This window comes from Lucilia sericata, unplaced genomic scaffold (genome assembly GCF_015586225.1).
Source record: "Lucilia sericata isolate MDLA Ls3-8-SP2 unplaced genomic scaffold, ASM1558622v1 Contig000222F_arrow, whole genome shotgun sequence".
Taxonomy (NCBI): domain Eukaryota; kingdom Metazoa; phylum Arthropoda; class Insecta; order Diptera; family Calliphoridae; genus Lucilia; species Lucilia sericata.
In genome coordinates, this window is record NW_023994249.1 from 330,773 (window position 1) to 338,097 (window position 7,325).

Here is a 7,325-nt window from a genome sequence, read left to right on the forward strand (position 1 = left end):
TAGACTATAGACTAGACTATAGACTAGACTATAGACTAGACTATAGACTAGACTATAGACTAGACTATAGACTAGACTATAGACTAGACTATAGACTAGACTATAGACTAGACTATAGACTAGACTATAGACTAGACTATAGACTAGACTATAGACTAGACTACTAGACTATAGACTAGACTATAGACTAGACTATAGACTAGACTATAGACTAGACTATAGACTAGACTATAGACTAGACTATAGACTAGACTATAGACTAGACTATAGACTAGACTATAGACTAGACTATAGACTAGACTATAGACTAGACTATAGACTAGACTATAGACTAGACTATAGACTAGACTATAGACTAGACTATAGACTAGACTATAGACTAGACTATAGACTAGACTATAGACTAGACTATAGACTAGACTATAGACTAGACTATAGACTAGACTATAGACTAGACTATAGACTAGACTATAGACTAGACTATAGACTAGACTATAGACTAGACTATAGACTAGACTATAGACTAGACTATAGACTAGACTATAGACTAGACTATAGACTAGACTAGACTAGACTATAGACTAGACTATAGACTAGACTATAGACTAGACTATAGACTAGACTATAGACTAGACTATAGACTAGACTATAGACTAGACTATATACTAGACTATAGACTAGACTATAGACTAGACTAGACTATAGACTAGACTATAGACTAGACTATAGACTAGACTAGACTATAGTAGACTAGACTATAGACTAGACTAGACTAGACTATAGACTAGACTATAGACTAGACTAGACTATAGACTAGACTATAGACTAGACTAGACTATAGACTAGACTATAGACTAGACTATAGACTAGACTATAGACTAGACTATAGACTAGACTATAGACTAGACTATAGACTAGACTATAGACTAGACTATAGACTAGACTATAGACTAGACTATAGACTAGACTAGACTAGACTATAGACTAGACTATAGACTAGACTATAGACTAGACTATAGACTAGACTATAGACTAGACTATAGACTAGACTATAGACTAGACTATAGACTAGACTATAGACTAGACTATAGACTAACTATAGACTAGACTATAGACTAGACTATAGACTAGACTATAGACTAGACTATAGACTAGACTATAGACTAGACTATAGACTAGACTATAGACTAGACTATAGACTAGACTATAGACTAGACTATAGACTAGACTATAGACTAGACTATAGACTAGACTATAGACTAGACTATAGACTAGACTATAGACTAGACTATAGACTAGACTATAGACTAGACTATAGACTAGACTATAGACTAGACTATAGACTAGACTATAGACTAGACTATAGACTAGACTATAGACTAGACTATAGACTAGACTATAGACTAGACTATAGACTAGACTATAGACTAGACTATAGACTAGACTATAGACTAGACTATAGACTAGACTATAGACTAGACTACTATAGACTAGACTATAGACTAGACTATAGACTAGACTATAGACTAGACTATAGACTAGACTATAGACTAGACTATAGACTAGACTAGACTATAGACTAGACTATAGACTAGACTATAGACTAGACTGACTAGACTAGACTATAGACTAGACTATAGACTAGACTATAGACTAGACTATAGACTAGACTATAGACTAGACTATAGACTAGACTATAGACTAGACTATAGACTAGACTATAGACTAGACTATAGACTAGACTATAGACTAGACTATAGCCTAGACTATAGACTAGACTATAGACTAGACTATAGACTAGACTATAGACTAGACTATAGACTAGACTATAGACTAGACTATAGACTAGACTACAGACTAGACTATAGACTAGACTATAGACTAGACTATAGACTAGACTATAGACTAGACTATAGACTATACTAGACTATAGACTAGACTATAGACTAGACTATAGACTAGACTATAGACTAGACTATAGACTAGACTATAGACTAGACTATAGACTAGACTATAGACTAGACTATAGACTAGACTATAGACTAGACTATAGACTAGACTATAGACTAGACTATAGACTAGACTATAGACTAGACTATAGACTAGACTATAGACTAGACTATACTAGACTAGACTAGACTATAGACTAGACTATAGACTAGACTATAGACTAGACTATAGACTAGACTATAGACTAGCTATAGACTAGACTATAGACTTAGCTATAGACTAGACTATAGACTAGACTATAGACTAGACTATAGACTAGACTATAGACTAGACTATAGACTAGACTATAGACTAGACTATAGACTAGACTATAGACTAGACTATAGACTAGACTATAGACTAGACTATAGACTAGACTATAGACTAGACTATAGACTAGACTATAGACTAGACTATAGACTAGACTATAGACTAGACTATAGACTAGACTATAGACTAGACTATAGACTAGACTATAGACTAGACTATAGACTAGACTATAGACTAGACTATAGACTAGACTATAGACTAGACTATAGACTAGACTATAGACTAGACTATAGACTAGACTATAGACTAGACTATAGACTAGACTATAGACTAGACTATAGACTAGACTATAGACTAGACTATAGACTAGACTATAGACTAGACTATAGACTAGACTATAGACTAGACTATAGACTAGACTATAGACTAGACTATAGACTAGACTATAGACTAGACTATAGACTAGACTATAGACTAGACTATAGACTAGACTATAGACTATACTAGACTAGACTATAGACTAGACTATAGACTAGACTATAGACTAGACTATAGACTAGACTATAGACTAGACTATAGACTAGACTATAGACTAGACTATAGACTAGACTATAGACTAGACTATAGACTAGACTAGAGACTAGACTATAGACTAGACTATAGACTAGACTATAGACTAGACTATAGACTAGACTATAGACTAGACTATAGACTAGACTATAGACTAGACTATAGACTAGACTATAGACTAGACTATAGACTAGACTATAGACTAGATAGACTATACTATACTAGACTATAGACTAGACTATAGACTAGACTATAGACTAGACTAGACTAGACTATAGACTAGACTATAGACTAGACTAGACTAGACTATAGACTAGACTATAGACTAGACTATAGTTTCGAAGAAAAATTACCTTGTACTGATGTCAATTTTCCTAGAGAAAATAATATTGTTTCGAATTGAAATATTTCAAAATATGTTATTAACTGTTTAAATCATTGTAAAAGACAAAGTAGTACATTATAAATTGAATTTATCTATAATTATTTATGTCATCTCTAAAACCATAGCATCACACACAACCCATATAATTTTTATTTGAAAAAAAAAAAAAACTTATTTCACTTTCATTTATGTTTTTATATAAAATTTGTTAAATATGAAACGTAAATGAAATAATTTTTTCACTGAAAATCAATCATTTGTTAAGTTTTTATGCAATTTTATGGTCATTTAGTTAAACGTTTAAATCTTGGTGGTTTAATGACATCTAACGGTAAATTTGTTTCAAAAACCACCAAAAAAATAAACAAAATTTAACGGTTAAAAAAAATTGTTAACAGCTTTTAATAATAAAAATGTTTGTTACACCAACAAATAAAATGAAAATTTGTAATATTTTTTTTTATAAATTCATAAAGAGATGAAGTGGATCTGGTTTTGGTTTAGTTTATGTGTCATAGTTAAATTTTTTAAACGGAAGCTTAATGAATTATCTATCTATTCTTTAGTTTTATATTATAAATACTCTATTTATTAACTAGTTAGTATTATATGGAAAAAACTTCCGTGTAGTTAATTAATTTTTTTGACATATTTTCCATTCTGATAGAAATATTTAATAATAATATGAAAAAAACCAAACTAGTTAATTTTGCAATATAAACAACTTATTTGGTTCTATTGTTAAAGGTTTACTATAGGTTTAATATTTTTTATATCTAACTTATGTTTATTAATAATTAGCAAATTAATATAGTTTGTAATAATAATGTTAACAGACAAACTATTGTTGTGATTTATGTTTAGGAAAATCCCAAAATATTAAAACGAAAAAATATAATAAATTATATTAAGAAAATTAAGTGTCTAGTCTATATTATAGTCTATAGTCTAGTCTAGTCTATAGTCTAGTCCATAGTCTAGTCTATAGTCTAGTCTATCTCTAGTCTATAGTCTAGTCTATAGTCTAGTCTATAGTCTAGTCTATAGTCTAGTCTATAGTCTAGTCTATAGTCTAGTCTATAGTCTAGTCTAAGTCTAGTCTATAGTCTAGTCTATAGTCTAGTCTATAGTCTAGTCTATAGTCTAGTCTATAGTCTAGTCTATAGTCTAGTCTATAGTCCAGTCTATAGTCTAGTCTATAGTCTAGTCTATAGTCTAGTCTATAGTCTAGTCTATAGTCTAGTCTATAGTCTAGTCTATAGTCTAGTCTATAGTCTAGTCTATAGTCTAGTCTATAGTCTAGTCTATAGTCTAGTCTATAGTCTAGTCTATAGTCTAGTCTATAGTCCAGTCTATAGTCTAGTCTATAGTCTAGTCTATAGTCTAGTCTATAGTCTAGTCTATAGTCTAGTCTATAGTCTAGTCTAGTCTATAGTCTAGTCTATAGTCTAGTCATAGTCTAGTCTATAGTCTAGTCTATAGTCTAGTCTATAGTCTAGTCTATAGTCTAGTCTATAGTCTATAGTCTAGTCTATAGTCTAGTCTATGTCTAGTCTATAGTCTAGTCTATAGTCTAGTCTATAGTCTAGTCTATAGTCTAGTCTTAGTCTAGTCTATAGTCTAGTCTATAGTCTAGTCTATAGTCTAGTCTATAGTCTAGTCTATAGTCTAGTCTATAGTCTAGTCTATAGTCTAGTCTATAGTCTAGTCTATAGTCTAGTCTATAGTCTAGTCTATAGTCTAGTCTATAGTCTAGTCTATAGTCTAGTCTATAGTCTAGTCTATAGTCTAGTCTATAGTCTAGTCTATAGTCTAGTCTATAGTCTAGCTATAGTCTAGTCTATAGTCTAGTCTATAGTCTAGTCTATAGTCTAGTCTATCGTCTAGTCTATAGTCTAGTCTATAGTCTAGTCTATAGTCTAGTCTATAGTCCTATAGTCTAGTCTATAGTCTAGTCTATAGTCTAGTCTATAGTCTAGTCTATAGTCTAGTCTATAGTCTAGTCTATAGTCTAGTCTATAGTCTAGTCTATAGTATAGTCTATAGTCTAGTCTATAGTCTAGTCTATAGTCTAGTCTATAGTCTAGTCTATAGTCTAGTCTATAGTCTAGTCTATAGTCTAGTCTATAGTCTAGTCTATAGTCTAGTCTATAGTCTAGTCTATAGTCTAGTCTATAGTCTAGTCTATAGTCTAGTCTATAGTCTAGTCTATAGTCTAGTCTATAGTCTAGTCTATAGTCTAGTCTATAGTCTAGTCTATAGTCTAGTCTATAGTCTAGTCTATAGTCTAGTCTATAGTCTAGTCTATAGTTTATTCTATAGTCTAGTCTATAGTCTAGTCTATAGTTATTCTATAGTCTAGTCTATAGTTTCTATAGTCTAGTCTATAGTCTAGTCTATAGTCTAGTCTATAGTCTAGTCTATAGTCTAGTCTATAGTCTAGTCTATAGTCTAGTCTATAGTCTAGTCTATAGTCTAGTCTATAGTCTAGTCTATAGTCTAGTCTATAGTCTAGTCTATAGTCTAGTCTATAGTCTAGTCTATAGTCTAGTCTATAGTCTAGTCTATAGTCTAGTCTATAGTCTAGTCTATAGTCTAGTCTATAGTCTAGTCTATAGTCTAGTCTATAGTCTAGTCTATAGTCTAGTCTATAGTCTAGTCTATAGTCAGTCTATAGTCTAGTCTATAGTCTAGTCTAGTCTAGTCTAGTCTATAGTCTAGTCTAGTCTATAGTCTAGTCTATAGTCTAGTCTATAGTCTAGTCTATAGTCTAGTCTATAGTCTAGTCTATAGTCTAGTCTATAGTTTAGTCTATAGTCTAGTCTATAGTCTAGTCTATAGTCTAGTCTATAGTCTAGTCTATAGTCTAGTCTATAGTCTAGTCTATAGTCTAGTCTATAGTCTAGTCTATAGTCTAGTCTATAGTCTAGTCTATAGTCTAGTCTATAGTCTAGTCTATAGTCTAGTCTATAGTCTAGTCTATAGTCTAGTCTATAGTCTAGTCTATAGTCTAGTCTATAGTCTAGTCTATAGTCTAGTCTATAGTCTAGTCTATAGTCTAGTCTATAGTCTAGTCTATAGTCTAGTCTATAGTCTAGTCTATAGTCTAGTCTATAGTCTAGTCTATAGTCTAGTCTATAGTCTAGTCTATAGTCTAGTCTATAGTCTAGTCTATAGTCTAGTCTATAGTCTAGTCTATAGTCTAGTCTATAGTCTAGTCTATAGTCTAGTCTATAGTCTAGTCTATAGTCTAGTCTATAGTCTAGTCTATAGTCTAGTCTATAGTCTAGTCTATAGTCTAGTCTATAGTCTAGTCTATAGTCTAGTCTATAGTCTAGTCTATAGTCTAGTCTATAGTCTAGTCTATAGTCTAGTCTATAGTCTAGTCTATAGTCTAGTCTATAGTCTAGTCTATAGTCTAGTCTAGTCTATAGTCTAGTCTAGTCTATAGTCTAGTCTAGTCTATAGTCTAGTCTATAGTCTAGTCTATAGTCTAGTCTATAGTTTAGTCTATAGTCTAGTCTATAGTCTAGTCTATAGTCTAGTCTATAGTCTAGTCTATAGTCTAGTCTATAGTCTAGTCTATAGTCTAGTCTATAGTCTAGTCTATAGTCTAGTCTATAGTCTAGTCTATAGTCTAGTCTATAGTCTAGTCTATAGTCTAGTCTATAGTCTAGTCTATAGTCTAGTCTATAGTCTAGTCTATAGCCTAGTCTATAGTCTAGTCTATAGTCTAGTCCATAGTCTATTCTATAGTCTAGTCTATAGTCTAGTCTATAGTCTAGTCTATAGTCTAGTCTATAGTCTAGTCTATAGTCTAGTCTATAGTCTAGTCTATAGTCTAGTCTATAGTCTAGTCTATAGTCTAGTCTATAGTCTAGTCTATAGTCTAGTCTATAGTCTAGTCTATAGTCTAGTCTATAGTCTAGTCTATAGTCTAGTCTATAGTCTAGTCTATAGTCTAGTCTATAGTCTAGTCTATAGTCTAGTCTATAGTCTAGTCTATAGTCTAGTCTATAGTCTAGTCTATAGTCTAGTCTATAGTCTAGTCTATAGTCTAGTCTATAGTCTAGTCTATAGTCTAGTCTATAGTCTAGTCTATAGTCTAGTC